At 34.3% G+C, this 12,048-nt stretch overlaps 1 protein-coding gene across 3 annotated transcripts in view; it reads left to right on the top strand.

Moving 5' to 3' along the window:
• Positions 1 to 7,850: 7,850 nt before the first annotated feature.
• The window catches only part of LOC136040527 (long-chain fatty acid transport protein 4-like), a 139,691-nt gene continuing 135,493 nt past the window's right edge, over positions 7,851 to 12,048 (top strand). For all 3 annotated transcript variants that reach the window (XM_065724706.1, XM_065724707.1, XM_065724708.1), the window contains exon 1: positions 7,851 to 7,895. The gene's annotated coding sequence lies outside the window, so the exon portion shown is untranslated. The remainder of the gene's footprint in view (positions 7,896 to 12,048) is intronic.

The following is a 12,048-nucleotide window of genomic DNA, read 5'->3' as shown; positions in this document are numbered from 1 at the left end:
ACATAGGCTATAAAACTCCAAGTCACTTCACACACTATAGGCTCTGGATCAAGGACAAGCAAAAACCCTCTTTCTTGGCCCCAGGCAAGAGTTCTACGAAGCTTTCCAAAATGCAAAGTCATATTCATCAATCCGGCATAAGGTCCACACTTTCCGTAAAAACCGCAGAGGTTAGACCCTTGCCACTTTCTAGGAATAAGCTGAAATCAGAGTGCTAGGAACAAAAAAAAAAAAACACGACAAAACCAAAATGTTGCTCTCACAACACAATTCTGCTTGGTCTATATGCTGTATCAAGGAGGCACGCTTCGCTTGAGGCTCTTAAAACGTGTTATAACCCTTGTGCATAATCCAGAATTAAAGGTAAAAACACTCTTCATTTACTCTTGTGTGACTTGAACGCATGGTCTTGCTGGGTATGGGTATGCTGTTTATGGTCCTTGCTTAAGGATAACGATATTACCATCTTTTCATATTCAGATATTTATTATTTCACAAAAAAAAAATACAATTCAGCTACATTATCTGAAAAAAAGAGCCACATAAAATAAAAGTCTTGCATCTTCTAACCACCTTTTAACATTAAAAATATTCAATGAATAAAAACACAAAAACTAATCTATCATTTTTTTCGCAGAAAATTGTTAATATTCCAAAAAATCTTTGCCAATTTTATCCTCACAACCTACCAACCTCTCCCCATCCTTCCTTCCCGTCTTTCTGCACCCATTCCTAAAAAACCCTCAATTTTCAACAAGCATTTTCAATAAATAATGTCTTTGACTTTCTATTAAATTAAATTACTAACTGCTCTCATGCTATCCGGCAGACCGTTTCACACTGAAACGGCATTGTTCTAGTAGCATGTTCATGGTAATCTGGGGAAAAAACATTCCAGAAGCACTCTTAAGAGGAAAACTTATTTAAACGCTGAAAGACACAAACTGATTGCTGGTAGTCGAGCTTTTTACTGCATGCAAAAGTATCTTTACGCTGGTGGAACTCACCGACTGCTCTTATTGTTTTGTTTTACACTATATGTTTCTTTTTATAGTTGCTTTTGAAATTACTGGTCCATACCGAGCATCCATACCCAATATGGGGCTTAAGAATGGAGCTACATATAAGTTTAAGGTTCGAGACTGAAAATTTATGTTTTAGTTTTCGGATTATGCCTAGGCCTTTAGAAGGTTTGGCTTATGTTGCTGCACTTTTTTTGTTTTTATTTTTTCGAGCTAAGATTGCAGTCAATATGGAATCCCAGGTAACGGAGGTCCTAGACTTGTTGAATAACTTCAGATCTATGTAAAATTGTAGGGTATCCACATTAATTAAAATTAGAAGAGGTCTTAAAACGGAACCCTGTGGCACGCCACAAATAACGGGTATCCTGGCACTGACAATATATTTATGAACGACACTTATGGATCGACCTTGAAGATAAAACTGAAACCAATTCAGAGCATTGTCATTGACGCTTAGACTACCGCTTCATAAATATTCTGAAATCTACTGTATTAAAATTTTGCTTTAGATCTGTAAATACTGTTAAAGGGATCAGCTTTCTTTCAAATTTGTCTTTCAAATTGTCTAATAGGTGATGTATAAAATGCATCATTGGGCATCGCTTTCCAAAACCAAACTGATTATCGCTAACAAGCCCAAAAAAATATAAATAAGAATACATTTGAGCATAAACTATTTAAAACAAAAATTAGAAAATAAAGATAAACTTGACGTTGTCTATAATCAGATTAAATAAAAAGAATTATTTTACTGAAAATAAGGAGCAACAATAAAACTTAAAACGACCAGAGATTATTCCGTATATGAGGGGAACTGCCCCCTCCTCAATACCAATGCTTAAAGTATTTATAAAAAGATTCTCATTATAATTAAACGGCCCTTTTATTTCAGAAGTAGGTAACAAAGAATTAGGGCAAAAGGTTAACTTTAGCTTAAAGAGCGGGACATTGATAAGAGCCCCTCCTCACATACGAAATAATATCTGTTCGTTTTAAGCTTTAATATTGCTCCTTACTTTCAAACTTGTTTTTTAATTTATTCTCTGATCGTTTTAAACAATCTCAGAAAATCCACTCCCCCCTCCATGGCAAATTCCACCATAATAAATCCTATCCATTTTCGTTGGAATTCCCCCCCCCCCCAGAAATTTATAAAGGGCGTTTCTATGAAAACATCTCCTTGGCATACTTTAATATAAAAAAAAATTAGTTTTTCGTTTAATTTATGATCGTTTTCACGGCAGAATCCCGCTTATGTGGAAAATTTTACCTGGGAATCCTCCCCCGTTGAAAAGATTCTCTTGTTGAGAATTTTTTCTGGCGATTTTTCCCCTATGGAGAATTTCTCCCGTTGGAAGAAATTTCTCCGTTTCTCCTCCCCACAAGAAAATTCCAACTCCGCTAAAAAATTTTCACGGACAATTCTCCCAGAACATTTCCATAAGTAAAATGATGCTCTGGGAATTTTGTCTCGTAGAATTATCTGGGAATTATGTGTCGTAGATAGGTAGTGGAAATGGTCGTAAATTTAATCTAATATCTTATGATGGTTAAAGTTCTAACTATTTTTGGATGCAAAAAATAGTAAGTTATAAAAACTGCCCCGCCATAAAAAAAAAAATAAAAAGCTTTTCACCATCTGTAAAAAAATATGAAATTTAGTCTTTTCTGCATAATTGTTTGACTTTGCACTTTTGACCGCTATAACGAGTGAGTTAAGCTTTTATTGTCAAAAAAAAGGATTGGTCTGGAGCCATCTTTTGGGGTCATGCCATTAACTCTTTGTGACAATTTGTATAGGTCAAAGCATTTAGCATGTCGCCAAACTTTGTGGTATCGCTTAATAACTATGTAATTAAGACTATAGTAACTATAGTAATGAAGAGTAGGAAATGAGAATAAAGATACAACTTGTATATTCGTAAAATATATATTAAACATTAAATACTAGTTGTTTTAGGGGTGTAACAAGAAAAACAGAACGAGGAGATAGAAATACATAGAAGAAATTTAAAACGAGGGTTTTAAGTATAGGCAATCAAGTATTAACCTCGTCATTATTTCTTTTTAAGAATAGTGTTTTAATAAACAGTGTCAACTTTGAAGAAAGATTGTGTCAACTTTGATGAAGAGACAGAAATACGTAGAAAAAATTAAAACGAGGGTTTTAAGTATTGGCAATCAAGTATTAACCTCGTCACTTTTTTTTTTTTAAGAATAGTGTTCTTTTCCATTTCTATTATTTCATTACTATTATGCATATCCCCTAAAAAACAACAATGTAAAAGCCACCCTGCTTTGCATAAAAAGTAAACCCAAAAAAACAAACAGACAGCCAAAAAAGAATAATGATATCAATTTATTTGCCTCAGTGCCATAGAAAGACTCGAAAACAAACAAGTGACAAGTGAATATTCACTTGTTTTTGACAAGTGAATATTCTGCTTTTCAACCCCGTTGTGACAGCACAATCCTGAAATATCATTTCGATAGCCTAAAGAAGTTTGGATTTTAAATTTCCCATTCTTATTATTACAAAATGAAGATTTTCGCCTCCCAGTTGGCTTTTGTGGTAATACGGACAGATTTCGTTGATAAACCTAAACTTAATTTTGGCGATTTGCGTCACTAGTAAAAATCTAACAGCACAAAGTAACTGAAACCTTGTTTCAAACTTGTTTACAAAACAAAACAATCTTAATAATAAAAAACTTATTAAAAACACAACTATTAAAACCAAATACAGAACAAATAACTTTCGTCTTAACCCAAACTAGAGCAAGCGGTCCCAACTCCAAATCTACCTCTACGTCAGGGGGGAGTTCCCCTGAATCCATCACTGCTATCCACGGGTCTTTTGAGTCAATCCACAATTGACGTATATTTCATAAGTGAATTCTTCCATTTTGACCAGGATCACCTGGTAAAAAGGGCTTGAATTAAAAAACGGCTAGAATTAAAATCGAACAGTTGTGGGCATCACGCCATGGCTAAATTACAAAACCCGTCTTACAAAAAAAGCAAAAGACGGAGCAATAAACGAAACAAAAAAAAAGAAGAATAAATACACACTGAGGGTGAAGACATACAAAAATACAAAGTTTTGAACAAGACGGAGCAAAAGAAATAGAGAAAAAAGGAACACGAACAAACAACAACGACATAAAAAAAGAGGCCGAGACTACTGAAATAGAACAGAATACCATTCCTGGGCAGTCATATTCACTTTTTGTATTGTGTTTAGCTATTAGCTATTACTCTAGCTACTGCAATGTTCGGGTCAGCAATTTTAAACTGACGGACTGTTTTTAAGTTGCTTAGCCAGAACGGAAGGCGGAGTAAATATTTTGTAAACCGGGAAAAGAAAACAAGAATGATTTTCTTGTTACACATAGTGGTCAGAAGTGCAAAAGCAGAAAATTATACAGAAAATATTAAATATCATATGTTTTTTTACAGATGGTGAACAGCTTTTCTTTACGGCGAGGTGGTTTTCATAATTTACTATTTTTTGTATCAATTTTTTTTACCATTCTAATTTCAACAGATTCATTAGAACTTAAACTCTCACCAGATTTTAGATTAAATTTACGACCATCCCACTACCTACATACACCACATAATTGTCAAGGTTTCCTTTTAATTGCGGATATTTCTTTGTTCGTAAGTTTCTTAAAGCAACCTATTATGCCCCCCCCCCTAAGTAAAATTCTGGATCCACCCCTGGCCCAGATCCTGGTCGCAATAACTCATTCCACCTTTCAACACCCAAAAAGCCCTGTTTCCATCCATCAAAAATTAAACAATTTATATCGATGAAAAAAAAATTTTTGCTGGGAACTGGAGAGGGAAGGAAATTCAATATAACAATTCTTCAAAAATCATACAGCCGAAGACAAACTATTTTAAGAGCTATACGGAAATCACACAAATTTGCCGATTTTTCAAGAATTTGGACAAATTTTTTCAAACATTTGGCCCAATATGAGGTACTGAGAATAAAGTTCTTACACCTCAAGATGTGTCCTCACATTGTTAGCTTATTGTGTAGGATAATTGTGTATTTCATAACCAGAAGAAAATAAATTTGACAAACAATTTAAAACTAATTTGGAATAATACCTATACATAAATAATCCATGATTAAAACTTTCCTAGACCTAACAGAGGGATAATATTTAACTGTACATATTGAGATCTATCTGATGTTTCCTTACTATATCAAGTCAAAGGTTGAAGTGCCAGGTTCTGCATCACACATAGTGACTTCAAGTGAACTGAAAACATACAAGACCATATGCTCACACAATATACCAAATATGGGTGGGCTAAAGAGAAATAAATTAATCTCGTCCCATAGTTCGGGAATATATCCTTTAGCCTTCTCATCGTTCCAACATTTCTTGCAACCTTATTATTAATACAACTACTATTACTACTAACAACTAATCGCAACACCAAGCCACCCGAGGCCAACACAGCTACGCACGCTCCTCCACTATTCCAAATTATTCAAAGCCTCCCTCTTTACACCCTTCCAGGAAGCTCCCATTTCCTCTGAATCTTTTAAAGGGATCTTGGTGGTGTGAGATCCTTGCACCCCACCCAGGACGACCTGCTTTCCGCCTAGCCCTAGACACTTGGCCGAAAAGAACAATCTTTGGTAATCTGTCATCCTACATCCGCAGAACGTGCCCTAGCCACATCAACATTTCTTTTATTATAGCCCTAGAAAGTGGGATTGAACCACACTTTTCGTACAGCCTGCTGTCTGGAATATGGTCAGTGAGCCAGATACCCAGAAAAATCCGTAGGAAATTTCTCTGGAAAAGATCTAGCAGATCTTCACCCGCTTTTCGGAGTGCCCATACTTCAGAGCCATCTTTGACCTCTGTCATCATTGTAGCTTCCAATATTCTAATCTCGGTTTGCAGACTTATCTTCTTATTCTTTCAATTATTTTTTTTAACTGTGAAAAAATACCCTGAGTCTTGGCTATTCTACTTATAACATCTTCGCTCCTCCCACCGTCTTTACTAATAATACTACCAAGGTAAGCGGAGCTGTCCACCTGATCAATCTTTACGTTACCCAACGTTCCCTTTTCATCTTCACCTATTCCTAGCCTTAGTGACTTAGTCTTCTTCACATATATTTTCAAAGTCTTCCTAGCATCCGAACTCGTAAAACCTCTAAAAGCTCATTCATTTTCCTCTCACTTTCATCTAGGATACTTAAATCATTAGCTTTACTAATCTTTACTAATAATACTACCAAGGTAAGCGGAGCTGTCCACCTGATCAATCTTTACATTACCCAACGTTCCCTTTTCATCTTCACCTATTCCTAGCCTTAGTGACTTAGTCTTTTTCACATATATTTTCAAAGTTTTCCTAGCATCTGAACTCGTAAAACCTCTAAAAGCTCATTCATTTTCCTCTCACTTTCATCTAGGATACTTAAATCATTAGCATAATCTAAGTAGAGGAGTATTTTTCCTCCTCGTTTGATTTCGTGGTATCCCATTGCCTTCCTTGTGCTACTAAAGACAAAATCCTTCAAAATGATCCATATAAAGGGGGATATAACACAACCCTGCATAACTTTTGATTTAATAGGAACCAGCTGCTAACCTCATTTCCTATTTAAACTACAACAGTGTTATTCTCCTACGTATCACTAATCATTCTGATGCATTTGTCTCGTATACCATACAAGGATAAAACCTTTGCTAAAGCTTTTCTATCAAGAGAATCGAACGCTTGCTCAAAATATATAGAACTGAGGACCAAAGATGTTTGACAACTTAAACACTTTTCAATTATAAACCTAAGAGTGAAAATTAAGTCGACAATTTTCCTCCCTTTTCTCTTTTTTTTCAAAAAAAAAACAAACAAACAAGCCTCTCCCTTTTCTAAAACCACACTGTTCTTTTCTTAAAGCTTTATCTACAGCATCTCTTAGTCTAAAAAGTATCATATAATATAAAGTATCATTTGCTTTCTACATAGATCAGACTAATGCCTCGATAATTACCACACTCACTCTTATCACCTTTCTTATATAGTGGTTTGATTAAGGTTTTCCTAAAGTCGGTTGGTACTCCTCCTTTTTCAAAAATTTTATTTATAATCTTCAGTAGCTTAATGTTTAAAGAAAAGACAGCACATTAGTTTCTGCACAGCAACGTTTGATGTTTGTTGGATTCTTTCTAACAACATCTTTTGTACATGCTCTAGGATTTTTCCTTACCCTGGGCTCCCACTGATACAAGTTGACATAAAAATGGCCTTTTGGCATAACCCAATGGATTTCTTCCGTTTTTACTGCAAGTTTATGTGTCTTAACGGTTCACCAGCTGCATTGAAATATTTCTACTGAACCTTCGGAAACAGCATCTATTATTTTGAATTGAAAGCTTTGTAGAACCATAAATTACAAGTAACTGAGGAACTAATCATGTTTATTAGAAATCTTGTATTATTATTTGTCAAATCACATTTTAATCGTAAGATCGTAATCTTTAGTGCCTGCGGGGATATTCCCACAGAAAGGAACATAAAAGATGAGAAATATATTTTTCATTAAGTAAAACTAGCCTAATGTTGTACAGGTTAGTCCTTTGAATGTTGCTCTAGAACTTAATTTTTACACATTTGCTGCTTAAATATCTCATGATATTTTAAGAGATAAAAATATCTCTGGATATCAATGGTAGTTAAGGGTAGAGATGCTTTCCTTTTTATGGGCTTTCATCAGTCATTCAAATAAGTGACATCTATTCCGATTGAAACTGTTTCATCTAAGATCTTTTGCGTTAAACTTGTTTATATAGAAAAATTTCCTAAAATATAGGGTAGGCTAGCATGTGTGAGTATTTTAATTAGGAAACCTTATTTTTCTTACAAAATCCTTCTGCTGATACGGGACTGCTATGTAACCGTCAATATATGATCAATAAAATAATTAATGCTGGTTCAAAATAGCCCTTGGATAAGACAGGCTACTCAGTAGGCTTGAGCTAGTCAAACAGCTAAATCTATAAAGTAGGCTTCCTCCCAGAAAGTGGATTGTTTTGTTATTGGGTGGATCTACAATTTTTTCATAAGTATGAGGCTGGCTCAAATAATGTAGTCATATACAACATTCATAGTTTTAAATGACAGTCTAGTCATCAGTGGAGCCTGGAACACCACCCTTTGACAAATGGTAAAAATAGTATAGAGGCTTATATAAAAAGGTACTATCCAATCTTCTTCTAAATAGAAATATTGATTCCATCTATTTGGATAATTTGGTCAATAGCCTACCTACAGCAATAATCCAATTTTTTAACTATTTGACCAGAAAATTTGCCCCAGAAAACTATCCCTTTTCCAAATAATTGACAAGTAGGCATAATTTCTCCCCAGCAACACTTTTGGTAAAATTCTAGTTAATTGACTTCTTGCTATCTCGGAAAGGGTTTAGGCTAGGAAAATGAAACTTTCAGGGATGGGTCTACAGGCTAAAGTATGTCCCAGGAAGGTATTTTAAAGTACCCACCTCAACTCCTTCTCCCTCTTGAGGGCCCTGAAATTTGCTCACATGACAGGTCTATACCTATTGAAATTTTGACAAAGCAACATTTTACCTTAATTTTCAGTTACTAGTTGCTTTTTCTCTGCCTTTAGTTCTGAAAATGCTATTCCTGTTATTTGAGTAGAATTTTGAGCCATATCAATGTTTTTTTTTTCAAAATTTAGGAAATGTATTTGCAAATCTTTAAAACCTTATAAAATGGGATTGAGCAAAGTTATGAAGCTGAAAACAATTTTGTTGTACTTCAAGTAAGCAGAAGATCTATTTTGCAAGGTTCCACTTATTATTATTGTTATTATTACTTTTATAACACATGTATTTTTAAAGGTCACCAAAGGTAAGGGCCCTCTAGAGGGACAAGGAGTGGAGGTAGGTACTTCAGAATACCTTCCCAGGACATACTTTAGCCTGTAGACCCATCCCTGTAAGTTTCATTTTCCTAACCTAAACCCTTTCTGAGATAGCAAGAAGTCAATTAACTAGAATTTTACCTACTTTCTTTTAACTAGCTAGATTAAATTAGCTAGCTAGAAACAAACACTGCACCATAAACACTTCTGTTAACCATCTAGTTGGCAACTAACTTTTCCCCAGGATTTTTTTTAATAACAAACTAGCCTAGCTGATGAAAAACTTTGCCCAAAACATGTCCTGGTAAATATATCACTGTTTATATTATTGACTTACCAATAAAGTGAACATACCACTTGATGCCTTTTTTATCCTCTTTATGAATATAATTATTGCTTCTATTGCAAATTCAAACTTAAGTACTTTTTGACCTAACCTAAACTAACCTTATTATAAATAATTTCAGTACTGAGAAGATGTAGTATTATTTTGTCAAAAACAACTGAGAAAATAGTATTGTTTTATCAGAAAATAACTGATAACTCATACTTTTATTGAAAATTTGTCATTTTTAAAAGTTCTTAAATTTGAATTTGCAATAGAAGTGATTGTTATATTTGTAAAGAGCACAAAAAAAGCCATCAAGTGATATGCTCACTTTATTGGTAAGTCAATAATATGAACAGTGGGATATTTACCTGTTTCCTTTTGCAACTAACTGGAAAAAAGGTTGCCTTAGAAACTCTTCTGTAAACCAACTAATTGACAAACAACATTGCTTCAGAAACACTAAATGAATCAAGTTTGCTGTGAAACCTCTTTAGACACAACCTTTTCTCTGGAAAAACAACTTTCCACTCATAAATTTATATCAGGCATAGTTATTTTCCATGTTGGTAAGTTTATGCTTGGTGGTACTAGGGTTCTCCAACTAAATAGAAAGAGGTTGCCTCAGAAACAATTCTGATAACCATCTAGTTGGCAAGTAGCTCTTCCCCAGAAAATTTTCATTAACCAACTAGCTGATGAGAAACTTTGCTCCAGAAAGAATTACCTTTTCCAACTAGCTGGAAAAAGAAATTGTCTCAGAAACTCGTCTGTAAACCAACTAGCTGATAAACAACATCACCCCAGAAATGCTAAATTAATCAACTTTGCTATGTAACCTCTTTAGACACAACCTTTTCTCTGGAAAAACAACTGTTGACTCATAAATTTCTATGTTGGTAAGTTTATACTTGGTGGCACTAGGGTTCTCTAACTAAATGGAAAGAGGTTGCCTTAGGAACATTTCTGTTAACCATCTAGTTGGCAAGTAGATTTTCCCTAGAAAATTTTGGATCCACTGAAGACAGTTAAGTTCTAGATGCAAACTGTCAACAGTATAACTGGTTACTGTGTTTAGGTAACTCTGTTACTGCCTTTGAACACAGCAGAGATTTTTGAAAATTTCTAAAGGCCCTGTTTTTGTACAAGCATGTCCCAAAGCTTATCACATGGGAAATTCTACATCAATGTGTAGCATTAATGCTAAATACTCAGTCCAAAAGGTATTCTCATTGTATTTTCCTTAGACATTAGGAAGTTGCAATTTTTTCATTTCTGCTCAACATTTGCAGGGAAGAAAGATTAACCTAGCTGGCAGATGATATACTTGACATTGTTTGCTGCTCTTAAGTCTGAAATATAAAGTTTTGAAAGTAAGGCTATCATTAGCCACTTCTATTGGAAGTTCCTTTGGTCAGAATTTTCTCAATTTGTGTATTAAATTTTGTGCAACTTTATTTGTATGATATAAAAATGCTTCATTTAGGCCTACATAAATACAAACCACAAACAGATCATCAAAGGATTGCCAGTGTTTTCCTAGACTTCTTCTGAGAAACCTCATGCCATGTTGGGACTTTCCAACTGGGAGCATGTTGGAAAGCTTATTTCACAGAGAATACTGCATCTGAATGCAGCATTAATGCTGAATTTTCAATCTGAAAGTTATTCTTGCCTTTTTTTCTTTAAACTTCAGGAAGAGTCATAATTTCGTTGATCTCCCCTATGTATTTGCATTCATTATTTGGGAAAAAGGATTAACATACCTGGCAGACAGGAATACTTGACTTTTTTGCTGATTTTAAGTTTGAAATATAATGTTTTGAAAGAAAGGCTATCCTTAGCCACTTCTATTGGAAGTTCCTTTGGTCAGAAATTTCTTAATTTGTGCAACTTCATTTGCATGGTATAAAAATGCTTTGTTTATATAAATAGATAAACTGGAATCTGCTAGTAGTGATGGCACTTTTCCATTTTATCCCTCTGGTACATCAGTTACAGACATATCAGGTAAGATGGTAGGCAGAAGGCTGCAGCACAGTCTCTTCTTGTAGAGGAAAGTCCAATATCGCATTCCTTGGGTGGGACATACTGTGAAAATAAAAAAAAAAATGAATTTCTAGCAAGAAAATGAATTGAAATTTCAAATGCTTGAAAAATAAAAATCAAATTTTCATGTTGAATTTTCAACAAAGGTTTAAAATCAAACAAATGATTGTGATCTTTAATGATTTGTTGGCTTAAAAAAAAAGTTTAAAATCAAGGAAATGAGTATAATCTCTAAACTTTCATTGCCTTTTCAACAACAAATGTTTAAAATCCAGCAAATGAGCATAATCTTCAATCTTTTCTTGACTTTTCAACAATAAATGTTCAAAATCCAGCTAAAGAGTTTAAAATTCCACATTCTGTTGACTTTCCAATGCCCAATTTTGAAAGCCCAACCAATTAGTGTTGAAATTCTGGTGACAGAATTTCATATTTGATACTTTGCTGACTTTCCCAAAAAAGATGTTAGAAATCCAATGAAAAATTTAAGGCCATGATAAAATAAACTTCTAAAAGCCAAGGTTCAGAAATCCAAGTCAGCATAGCCTTCTATGCCTCAACTCTCTAGATACTGTCAGCTGTCAGACATCTTCAGATAGCACCAATTATCCAATTATCATGCCTCATGAGAAATTTGATTTGAATTTGCCAAGATTCTTGGGTCCTTCAGTTGAGACATTATAAAGTATCTGGCTGCATCTTGCAAAACTTGCAA

Source organism: Artemia franciscana, chromosome 21 (genome assembly GCF_032884065.1).
Source record: "Artemia franciscana chromosome 21, ASM3288406v1, whole genome shotgun sequence".
Lineage (NCBI taxonomy): Eukaryota > Metazoa > Arthropoda > Branchiopoda > Anostraca > Artemiidae > Artemia > Artemia franciscana.
Note: the sequence above shows the minus strand (reverse complement) of the source record. Positions and strands in the feature narration are given on the sequence as shown.